This window comes from Sminthopsis crassicaudata, chromosome 6 (genome assembly GCF_048593235.1).
Source record: "Sminthopsis crassicaudata isolate SCR6 chromosome 6, ASM4859323v1, whole genome shotgun sequence".
In the NCBI taxonomy this organism is placed as follows: Eukaryota; Metazoa; Chordata; class Mammalia; order Dasyuromorphia; family Dasyuridae; genus Sminthopsis; species Sminthopsis crassicaudata.
In genome coordinates this window covers 135464145-135476819 of record NC_133622.1, presented here as the reverse complement: position 1 = coordinate 135476819, position 12675 = coordinate 135464145, and positions in this window count along the sequence as shown.

Sequence of the window (12675 nt, the reverse complement as noted above, 5' to 3'; positions counted from 1 at the left end):
ATGCTTCAATGGAACTTTTTGGGCAAAATCCATGATCTTCATTATATCAAAAGCTGATCAAAGGATTCTTAATAGAAATCCTATACAGTGGAATGAGTGAACGTGCACGCAATAGTTCTAGTTATTTCCTTTGGGAAAATCCATTCCCTTAGATAATTGTTCCTCTCTATTTCCCATTCAATTGAGTCTGTTTTCCTGATGTTTCCTTTTCAATTAGGAACTATATAGTTGATGTTAATTCTCTCCCATTTGTTTCAATGGAACTTTTTGGGCAAAATCCATCCTCTTCTTTATATCTAAAGCTGATCAAAGGATTCTTAACAGGAATCCTATAGAGGGGAATGAATGAATGTGCAGGAAATAGTTCCAATTATTTCCTTTGGGAAAATCCATTCCTTTGGATACTTGTTCCTCTCTATTTCCTATTCTATTGCGTCTAATTTTCCCTTTGTTTCGTTTGCATTTAGGAACAGTATAGTTGATGATAAGAAGCAAATTCAGAAGTACTGATATCAACAATATCCCAAACTGTAGAAGTAACAGATGGAAATCTACTCTCAATAAAATGGGTACTAGAGAAGAACAAGTAAGAAAAGTTATTATTTTTCCAAAAGGGAAAAACCGGACCATTTCTTTGGACGTAAACTTTTTAGACTGAAAAGTATTGCGGTTATGAAACATTTGATCAAGCTTTAAATATAAAGACATTGACGTATTTTGCCCAAAAGTACCATTGAAGCAATTACAAGAGAACTAACATGAACTATAATATTCCAAAGTGCACAGAAACAATGGGAAAACTACAATCAATAAATTGGGGAATAGAGGTGAACATGTAAGAAAAGAAATTATTTTTCCAAAAGGGAATAACCGGAACATTGCTTTGGACTTAAACTATTTAGATTGAAATGGATTGCTGTTATGAAACATTTGATCAATCTTCAAATATAAAGAGAATGATGCATCGTGTACAGAACGTTCAATTGAAGCAAATAAGAGAGAATTAACATCAAGTATAATGTTCCAAATTGCACAGGAAACAACGGGAAAACTAGAGTCAATTCAATGGGAAATAGTCAGGAACAATTATCTAAAGGAATTGATTTTTCCAAAGGGAATAACTGGAAGATTTGTTTGCACATTTACACTTTCCACTGACGAGGATTTTGATAAGAATCTTTTGATCCAGCTTCAATTATGAAGAAGATCATGCATTGTGCCCAAAAAGTTCAAAAGAAGCAAATTCGGAAGTACTGATATCAACAATAATATCCCAAACTGTAGAAGTAACAGACGGAAATCTACTCTCAATAAAATGGGGAACAATGCATTATCTTCTTTATATTTAAAGCTGGATCAAACGATTCTTAATAGGAATCCTCTTCAGTGGAAAGAGTGAATTGCAGACAAGCCTTCCAGTTATTCCCTTTTGAAAAAGCCATGCCTTTGGATACTTTTTCCTCTCTATTTCCCATTCTATTGAGTCCAATTTTTCCTTTGATTCCTGTGCATTTTGGATCATTATAGTTGATGTTAAGTCCCTCTCATTTTCTTCAATGGAACTTTCTGGATATGATGCATTATCTTCTTTATATTGAAACTTGATCAAAGGTTTGTTAACAACAATCGTTTTTAGTCCAAAGGAATTATTCGGTTAATTTTTTTTCAACGAAAACATTCCTTTTCTTACTTGTTCTTCTCTATTTCACATTCTATTGAGTCTAGTTTTCCCTTCGTTTCTTTTGCAGTTTGGGATATTATAGTTGATATCAATTCTCTCCTATTTGTTCCAATGGACCTTTTTTTGTACAATGCACAATCTTCTTTATATTTAAAGCTGGATCAAAGGATTTTTAGCAGGAATCCTCTTCAGTGGAAAGATGAATTGCAGACATCTTCCAATTATTCTCTTTTAAAAAATCCATGCATTTAGATACCTGTTCTATTCTATTTCCCCTTCCATTGAGTATAGTTTTCCCTTTGATTCCTTTGCATTTTGGATCATTATACTTGATGTCAATTCTCTCGTATTTGCTTCATTGGAACTTTTTTTGTACAATGCATTATTTTCTTTATATTTAAAGCAGGATCAAAGGACTCTAAGAAAGGAATCCTATTCAGCAGAAAGAGTGAAGTTCAAACAAACCCTTTGACAAATCCATTCTTTTCGATATTTGTTCTTCTCTAGTTCCCATTCTATTTAGTCCAGTTTTCCCTTTTATTCCTGTGCATTTTAGATCATTATAGTTGATGTTAAGTCCCTCGCATTTGCTTCAATGGAACTTTCTGGATACGATGCATTATTTTCTTTATATTGAAACTTGATCAAAGGTTTGTTAACAAAAATCCTTTTCAGTCCAAAGAAATTATTCGGTTATTTCCTTTCGACGAAAAAATTCCTTTTCTTACTTGTTCTTCTCTATTTCACATTCTATTGAGTCTAGTTTTCCCTTCGTTTCTTTTGCAGTTTGGGATATTATAGTTGATATAAATTATCTCTATATGCTTCAATGGAACTTTTTTGTACACTGCATTATCTTCTTTATATTTAAAGCTGGATCAAAGGATTCTTAACAGGTATCCTATTCAGCGGAAAAAGTGATTGACAGACAAATCGTCTAGTTATTCCCTTTTGAAGAATCAATTCCTGTGGATACTTGTTCGTGTCTCTTACCCATTCTATTGAGTCTAGTTTTCCCTTTCATTCCTGTGCATTTTGGATCATTATAGTAGATGTTAATTCTCTCGCTTTTGCTTCAATGGAACTTTCTGGACAGACTGAATTATCTTCTTTATATTTAAAGCTTGATCAAAGGTTTTTTTTTTAACAGCAGTGCTTTCCATTCTAAATAGTTTACGTCCAAAGAAAGGATCCCGTTACTTCCTTTTGAAGAAAAAAATTCCTTAACTTACTTGTTCTTCTCTATTTAACATACTATTGAGTCTAGTTTTCCCTTCTTTTCTATTGCAATTTGGGATATTATAGCTGATATAAATATTCTCATATTTGCTTCAATGGAACGTTTTTGTACAATGCATTACGTTCTTTGTATTTAAAGCTGAATCAAAGGATTCTTAACAGGAGTCCTATTCTCAGTGGAGAGAGTGAATTGCAGAAAAATCTTCTAGTTATTCCCTTTTGAAAAATCCATTCTTTTGGATACTTGTTCTTCTCTATTTCCCATTCCATTGAGTCTAGTTTTCCCTTTTGATTCCTGTGTATTTTGGATCATTATAGTTGATGTTAACCCCCTCGCATTTGCTTCAATGGAACTTTCTGGACACAATGAATTATCTTCTTTATATTTAAAGCTTGATCAAAGGTTTTTTTTTTTGTTTTGTTTTTTTAACAATTCGTTTCGTTCTAAAATAGTTCATGTCCAAAGAAATGATCCAGTTATTTCCTTTCGACTAAATATTTCCTTTACTTACTTGTTCTTCTCTATTTCACATTCTATTGAGTCTAGTGTTCGTTTTGTTTCTTTTGCAGTTTGGGATATGATAGTTGATATCAATTCTCTGGTATTTGCTCCAATGGACCTTTTTTTGTACAATCTTCTTTATATTTAAAGCTGGGTCAAACGATTTTTAATAGGAATCCTCTTCAGAGGAAAGAGTGAATTACAGACAAACCTTCCAGTTATTCCCTTTTAAAAAATCCATGCCTTTGGATACTTTTTCTTCTTTATTTCGCATTCTATTGAATCTACTTTTCCATTTGATACCTGTACATTTTGGATCATTACATTTGATGCCAATTCTCTGTTATTTTCTTCATTGGAACTTTCTGTAAACCATTCATTATCTTCTTTATATTTAAAGCTTTATAAAAGTTTTCATAACAGCAATCCTTTTCAGTATAAATAGTTTACATCCAAACAATTGTCCAATTATTCACTTTTGAAAAAAACAATTCCTTTTCTCCCTTGTTCTTCTCTATTTCACATTCTATTGAATCTAGTTTTCGTTTTCTTTCTTTTGCAGTTTGGGATATGGTAGTTGATATCAATTCTCTGGTATTTGTTCCAATGGACCTTTTTTTGTACAATGCATTATCTTCTTTATATTTAAAGCTGGATCAAACGATTCTTAATAGGAATCCTCTTCGGCGGAAAGAGTGAATTGCAGACAAACCTTCCAGTTATTCCCTTTTGAAAAATCCATGCCTTTGGATACTTATTCCTCTCTATTTCCCATTCTATTGAGTCCAGTTTTTACTTTGATTCCTGTGCATTTTGGATTTCTAGAAAATTTTCTGCATTCTCCCTCTAGAAAGAATTCTTTACTCGATCCTTTTCTAGAGCCTTAACTAAGAACACATCGTTTTCTAGATCTATCTAGAAACAAGTTTTTTCTAGGTTCTTTTCTAGATTCCCATTCTAGGAAACATTTTTATAGATTCTTTTCTGTATCCTCACTCCAGAAACAATAATTTTCTAGATTCTTTTCTAGAGCCTCACTCTTAAAAAACGTTCTTTTCTAGATTATTTTATGAATCATATCATCTGAAACAATGTTTTTTTTTGTTAGGATCTTTTCTGCAGCTTCATTCAAGAGAAAGTTTTTAGATACTTTTGTAGTTGTTCTCTGTAGAAAAGAGTCTTTTCTAGATTCTTTCCGAAAACCTCAATCTAGAAAAAAAAATTTTTTACAGACTTTTCTAGATACTCTCTCTAGAAAGAATTCTTTACTAGATCCTTTTCTAGAGCCTCAACTTAAAAAACATAGTTTTCTAGTTGTTCTATCTAGAAACAAGTCTTTTCTTGATTCTTTTCTAGATCCCCATTTTAGGAAACATTTTTCTAGATTGTTTTCTGGATCCTCTCTCTAGAAACAATTCTTTTTAGATTATTTTCTAGAGCCTCAAGCTAAAGAAATGTTCTTTTTTAGATTATTTTATGAGTCCTATCTTTTGAAACAATGTTTTTTTTGTTAGGTTCTTTTGTGCAGCTTCATTAAAGAGAACATTTTTTAGATACTTTTCTAGTTGTTCTCTTTAGAAAAGAGTCTATTCTAGATTATTTTCGAAAAACTCAATCTAGAAAATAATCTTTTTGAGAAACTTTTCTAGGTACTCTTTCTAGAAACAATTCTTTTCTAGATTCTCAATCTAGAAATAATACTTTTCTAGATTCTTTTATGTATCATCTGTCCTGAAACAAAGATTTTGTAGATTCTTTTCTAGAGCCTCATTCTGGAAAATATTTTTCTAGATACTTTTCTAGTTCTTTCTAGAAGCAAGTCTTTTCTAGATGATATTCTAGAACCTCAATACAGACAAAAATCTTTCTAGAAAATTTTCTGCCTCCTCTCTCTAGAAAGAATTCTTTACTCGATCCTTTTCTAGAGCCTCAACTAAAAAAAAATCGTTTTCTAGATCTTCTATCTAGAAACAAGTCTTTTCGAGGTTCTTTTTTAGATCCCCATTCTAGGAAACATTGTTATAGATTCTTTTCTATATCCTCCCTCCAGAAAAAATTATTTTATACATTCTTTTCTAGAGCCTCATGATAAAAAAATCGTTCTTTTCTAGATTATTTTATGAATCATATCTTCTGAAACAATGTTTTTTTTTGTTAGGATGTTTTCTGCAGCTTCATTAAAGAGAACATTTTTTAGATACTTTGATAGTTGTTCTCTTTAGAAAAGAGTCTTTTCAAGATTCTTTTCGAAAACCTCAATCTAGAAAAAAAATTGTTTTTACAAACTTTTATAGATACTCTCTCTAGAAGCAATTTTTTATTAGATCCTTTTCTAGAGCCTCAACTTAGAAAACATCGTTTTATAGATCTTCTATCTAGAAACAAGTCTATTCTGGAATCTTTTCTAGAGACCCATTCTAGGAAAAATTTTTCTAGATTCTTTTCTGAATCCTCTCTCTAGAAACAATTCTTTTCTAGATTCTTTTCTAGAGCCTCCATGTAAAAAAAAAAAAAAACGTTCTTTTCTGGATTACTTTATGGATCATATCTTCTCAATGTTTTTTTTTTTTTGTTAGATTTTTTTTCTGCAGCTTCATTAAAGAGAACATTTGTAGATACGTTTCTAGTTGTTCTCTTTAGAGAAGAGTCTTTTCTAGATTCTTTTCGATAAACTCAATCTGGAAAAGATCTTTTTTAGAAACTTTTCTAGATACTCTGTATAGAAACAATTCTTTTCTAGATCATTTTCTAGAACCTTAATCTAGAAAATATTCTTTTCTGGACCCTCTAACTAGACACAGCTCTTATCTAGATTCTTTTCTAGAGCTTCAACCTAAAAAACGTTCTTTTTTAGTCTATGTTATGGATCATATGTTCTGAAACAATGTTTTTTTTTTTTTTTTTTACTTTCTTTTCTGCAGCCTCATTAAAGATAACATTTTTAGATACTTTCCTAGTTGCTCTCTTTAGAGAAGAGTATTTTCTAGATTCTTTTCGATAAACTCAATCTGGAAAAAAATCTTTTTTACAAACTTTTCTAGATAATCTCTCTAGAAGCAATTCTTTTCTAGGTCATTTTCCAGATTTTCAATCTAGAAATCGTACTTTTTTAGATTCTTTTATAGATCAACTCTCTTGGATAAAGTTTTTGTAGGTTCCTTTCAAGAGCCTTATTCTAAAATAGATTTTTCTAGATAGTTTTCCAGTTCTTAACTCTAGAAACAAGTCTTTTCTGTATGATTTTCTGGAAAATTATTTTCTAGAAACTTTTCTGCATCCTCTCTCTAGAAAGAAATCTTTTCTATATCCTTTTCTAGAGCCTCAACTTAAAAAATATAGTTTTCTAGATGTTCTATCTAGAAACAAGACTTTTCTAGATTCTTTTCTAGATCCCCATTTTAGGAAACATTTTTCTAGATTGTTTTCTGGATCCTCTCTCTAGAAACAATTCTTTTTAGATTCTTTTCTAGAGCCTCAAGCTAATAAAACGTTCTTTTGTAGATTATTTTATGAGTCTTATCTTCTGAAACAATGTTTTTTTTTTCCCTTAGGTTCTTTTCTTCAGTTTCATTAAATAGTACATTTTTAGATACTTTTTTCGTTGTTCTCTTTAGAAAAGTCTTTTCTAGATTCTTTTTGAAAACATCAATCTAGAAAATAATATTTTTTAGAAACTTTTCTAGATATTCTCTCTAGAAACAATTCTTTTCTAATTCATTTTCTGGATCCTCAATCTAGAAATCGTACTTTTTTAGATTCTTTTATGTATCATCTCTCCTGAAACAGAGTTTATGTAGTTTCTTTTTACAGCCTCATTCTAGAAAATATTTTTCTAGGTATTTTTCCAATTCTTAACTCTAGAAACAAGTCTTTTCTAGATGATTTCCTATATCTTCAATCTAGACAAAAACTGTTTTCTAGAAACTTTTCTGCATCCTCTCTCTAGAAAGAAATCTTTTCTAGATCCTTTTCTAGAGCCTCAACTTAAAAAGCATAGTTTTCTTGATATTCTATCTTGATTCAAGTCTTTTCTAGGTTCTTTTCTAGATCCCCATTCTAGGACACATTTTTATAGATTCTTTTCTGGATCCTGCCTCTACAAACAATTATTTTCTAGATTCTTTTCTAGAGCCTCAATCTAAACAGACATTCTTTTCTAGATTATTTTATGGATCATATCTTCTGAAACAATGTTTTTTCCCCTTAGGTTCTTTTCTGCAGTTTCATTAAATAGTACATTTTTAGATACTTTTTTTGTTGTTCTCTTTAGAAAAGAGTCTTTTCTAGATTCTTTTCGAAAACCTCAGTCTAGAAAATAATATTTTTTAGAAACTTTTCTAGATACCCTCTCTAGAAACAATTCCTTTCAAGATCATTTGCTGGTTCCTCAATCTAGAAATCATACTTTTTTAGATGTTTTTATGTATCATGTCTACTGAAACAAAGTTTTTGTTTATTCTTTTTAGAGCCTCATCCTAGAAAATATTTTTCTAGATATTTTTCCAGTTCTTAACTCTAGAAAAAGTCTTTTCTAGATGATTTTCTATATCCTCAATCTAGACAAAAATGTTCTAGAAACTTTTCTGCATCCTCTCTCTACAAAGAATCCTTTTCTAGATCCTTTTCTTGAGCCTCAACTTAAAAAGCATAGTTTTCTAGATGTTCTATCTAGAAACAAGTCTTTTCTAGATCCCCATTATATGAAACATTTTTCTAGATTGTTTTCTGTATCATCCCTCTACAAACAATACTTTTCTAGATTCTTTTCTAGAGCCTCAATCTAAAAAAACATTCTTTTCTAGATTATTTTATAGATCATATCTTCTGAAACAATGTTTTTTTTGTTAGGTTCTTTACTAAAGCTTCATTAAAGAGAACATTTGTAGATACTTTTCTAGTTTTTCTCTTTAGAAAAGAGCCTTTTCTAGATTCTTTTCGATAAACTCAATCTGGATAAAATCTTTTTTAGAAACTTTTCTAGATACTCTGTATAGAAACAATTCTTTTCTAGATCATTTTCTAGAACCTTAATCTAGAAAATATTCTTTTCTGGACCCTCTAACTACAAACAGCTCTTCTCTAGATTCTTTTCTAGAGCCTCAACCTAAAAAACGTTCTTTTTTCGATTATATTATGGATCATATGTTCTGAAACAATGTTTTTTTTTTTTTTTGTTACTTTCTTTTCTGCAGCCTCATTAAAGAGAACATTTTTAGATACTTTTGTAGTTGTTCTCTTTAGAAAAGAGTCTTTTCTAGATTCTTTCTGAAAACCTCAATCTAGAAAAAAATTTTTACAAACTTGTCTAGATACTCTCTATAGAAGCAATTCTTTATTAGATCATTTTCTAGACGCTCAATCTAGAAATCGTACTTTTAAAGATTCTTTTATGGATCAACTCTTGAAACAAAGTTTTTGTAGATTCTTTTCTAGAGCCTCATTCTAGAATATATTTTTCTAGACAGTTTTCCAATTCTTAACTCTAGAAACAAGTCTTTTCTGTATGATTTTCTGGAACATTAATCTAAAAAAATTAATTTCTAGAAACTTTTCTGTATCCTCTCTCTAGAAAGAATTCTTTTCTTGATCCATTTCTAGAGCCTCAACTTAAAAAACATAGTTTTCTAGATTTTCTATCTAGATACAAGTCTATTCTAGATTCTTTTCTAGAGGCCCATTCTAGGAAACATTTTTTCTAGATTTTTTTTCTGTATCCTCCCTCTAGAAACAATACTTTTCTAGATTCTTTTCTAGAGCCTCACAATAAAAAAACGTTTCTTTTCTAGATTATTTTACGAATCATATCTTCTGAAACAATGTTTTTTTTTTGTTAGGATCTTTTCTACAGCTTCATAAAAGACAACATTTTTTAGATACTTTTGTAGTTGTTCTCTTTAGAAAAGAGTCTTTTCTAGATTCTTTTCGAAAAGCTCAATCTAGAAAAAAAATTTTTTTACAAACTTTTCTAGATACTCTCTCTAGAAGCAATTCTTTAATAGATCCTTTTCTAGAGCCTCAACTTAGAAAACATCATTTTCTAGATCTTCTATCTAGAAACAAGTCTGTTCTGGATTCTTTTCTAGAGGCCAATTCTAGGAAACATTTTTCTAGATTGTTTTCTGGATCCTCTCTCTAGAAACAATTCTTTTCTAGAGCCTCAATGTAAAAAAACCTTCGTTTCTGGATTACTTTATGGATCATATCTTCTCAATGTTTTTTTGTTTTGTTTTGTTTTGTTTTTTTGGTTAGATTTTTTTTCTGCAGCTTCATTAAAGAGAACATTTATAGATACTCTTTTAGTTGTTCTCTTTAGAAAAAGAGTCTTTTCTAGATTCTTTTCGAAAACCTCATCCTAGAAAAAAAATCTTTTTTACAAATTTTTCTAGATATTCTCTCTAGAAACAATTCTTTTCTAGATAATTGCCTAGATCCTCAATCTAGAAATCATACTTTTTTAGATTCTTTTATGGATCAACTCTCGTGAAACAAAGTTTTTTAGATTCTTTCCTAGATCCTCATTCAAGAAAATATTTTCTAGATATTTTTCCAGTTCTTAACTATAGAAACAAATCTTTTCTATATGATTTTCTATATCGTCAATCTAGACAAAAATATTTTCTAGAAACTTTTCTGCATCCTCTCTCTAGAAAGAATTCTTTTCTAGATCCATTTCTAGAGCCTCAACTTAAAAACATAGTTTTCTAGATTTTCTATCTAGAAACAAGTCTTTTCTAGATTCTTTTCTAGAGCCCTGTTCTAGGAAGCATTTTTCTACATTCTTTTATGGATCCTCTCTCTATAAAAAGTTATTTTCTAGATTCTTTTCTAGAGCCTCAATCTAAAAAAGACGTTCTTTTCAACATTATTTTATGGATCAGATCTTCCCAATTTTTTGTTGTTGTTGTTGTTGTTAGATTCTTTTCTGCAGCTTCATTAAAGAGAACATTTTTAGATACTTTTCTAGTTGTTCTCTTTAGAAAAGAGTCTTTTCTAGATTATTTTCGATAAACTCAATCTAGAAAAAATATTTTTTAGAAACTTCTCTAGATACTCTCTATAGAAATAATTCTTTTCTAGATCATTTTCTAGTACCTTAATCTAGAAAATATTCTTTTCTAGACCCTCAAACTAGAAACAGCTCTTATCTAGATTCTTTTCTAGAGCCTCAACCTAAAAAACGTTCTTTTTTAGACTATTTTATGGATCATATGTTCTGAAAAATTTTTTTTTGTTAGATACTTTTCTGCAGCTTCATTAAAGAGAATATTTTTGAGATAATTTTTAAGTTGTGCTCTTTAGAAAAGTCTTTTCTAGATTATTTTTGAAAAACTCAATCTAGAAAATAATCTTTTTTAGAAACTTGTCTAGGTACTCTCTCTAAAAACAATTCTTTTCTAGATCCTCAATCTAAAAATAATACTTTTCTAGATTCTTTTATGTATCTCTCTCCTGAAACAAAGATTTTGTAGATTCTTTTCTAGAACCTCATTCTAGAAAATATTTTGCTAGATACTTTTCTAGTTCTGTCTAGAAGCAAGTCTTTTCTAGATGATATTCTAGAACCTCAATCTAGACAAAAATCTTTCTAGAAACTTTTCTGCATCCTCTCTCTAGAAAGAATTCTTTACTCGATCCTTTTCTAGAGCCTCAACTAAGAAAACATCGTTTTCTAGATCTTCTATCTAGAAAAAGTCTTTTCTAGGTTCTTTTCTAGATCCCCATTCTAGGAAACATTTTTATAGATTCTTTTCTGTATCCTCCCTCTAGAAACAATACTTTTCTAGATTCTTTTCTAGACCCTCACTCTAAAAAAACCGTTCTTTCTAGATTAATTTATGAATCATATCTTCTGAAACAATGTTTTTTTTGTTAGTCTGTTTTCTGCAGCTTCATTAAAGAGAACATTATTTAGATTCTTTTGTAATTGTTCTCTTTAGAAAAGTATTTTCTAGATTCTTTTCGAAAACCTCAATCTAGAAAAAAAAAAGTTTTAACAAACTTTTCTAGATACTCTTTCTAGAAGTAATTCTTTATTAGATCCTTTTCTATAGCCTCAACTTAGAAAACATCGTTTTATAGATCTTCTATGTAGAAACATGTCTATTCTGGATTCTTTTCTAGAGTCCCATTCTAGGAAACATTTTTCTAGATTCTTTTCTGAATCTTCTCTCTAGAAACAATTCTTTTCTAGAGCCTCAATGTAAAAAAAAGTTCGTTTCTGGATTACTTTATGGATCATATCTTCTCAATTTTTTTTGTTAGGTTTTTTTCTGCAGCTTCATTAAAGAGAACATTTATAGATACTTTTTTAGTTATTCTTTTTAGAAAAGAGTCTTTTCTAGATTCTTTTCAAAAACCTCAATCTAGAAAATAATATTTTTTTTAGAAACTTTTCTAGATACCCTCTCTAGAAACAATTCTTTTCAAGATCATTTGCTGGATCCTCAATCTAGAAACCGTACTTTTTAAGATTCTTTTATGTATCATGTCTACTGAAACAAAGTTTTTGTAGATTCTTTTTAGAGCCTCATCCTAGAAAAGATTTTTCTAGATATTTTTCCAGTTCTTAACTCTAGAAACAAGGCTTTTCTAGATGATTTTCTATATCCTCAATCTAGACAAAAAAATGTTCTAGAAACTTTTCTGCATCTTCTCTCTACAAAGAATCCTTTTCTAGATCCTTTTCTAGAGCCTCAACTTAAAAAGCATAGTTTTCTTGAAGTTCTATCTAGATACAAGTCTATTCTAGATTCTTTTCTAGATCCCCATTCTAGGAAACATTTTTCTAGATTTTTTTTCTGTATCCTCCCTCTACAAACAATACTTTTCTAGATTCTTTTCTAGAGCCTCACAATAAAAAAACGTTTCTTTTCTAGATTATTTTATAGATCATATCTTCTGAAACAATGTTTTTTTTGTTAGGTTCTTTACTAAAGCTTCATTAAAGAGAACATTTGTAGATACTTTTCTAGTTGTTCTCTTTAGAAAAGAGTCTTTTCTAGATTCTTTTCGATAAACTCAATCTGGATAAAATCTTTTTTAGAAACTTTTCTAGATACTCTGTGTAGAAACAATTCTTTTCTAGATCATTTTCTGGAACCTTAATCTAGAAAATATTCTTTTCTGGACCCTCTAACTACAAACAGCTCTTCTCTAGATTCTTTTCTAGAGCCTCAACCTAAAAAACGTTCTTTTTTCGATTATATTATGGATCATATGTTCTGAAACAATGTTTTTTTTTTTTTTTGTTACT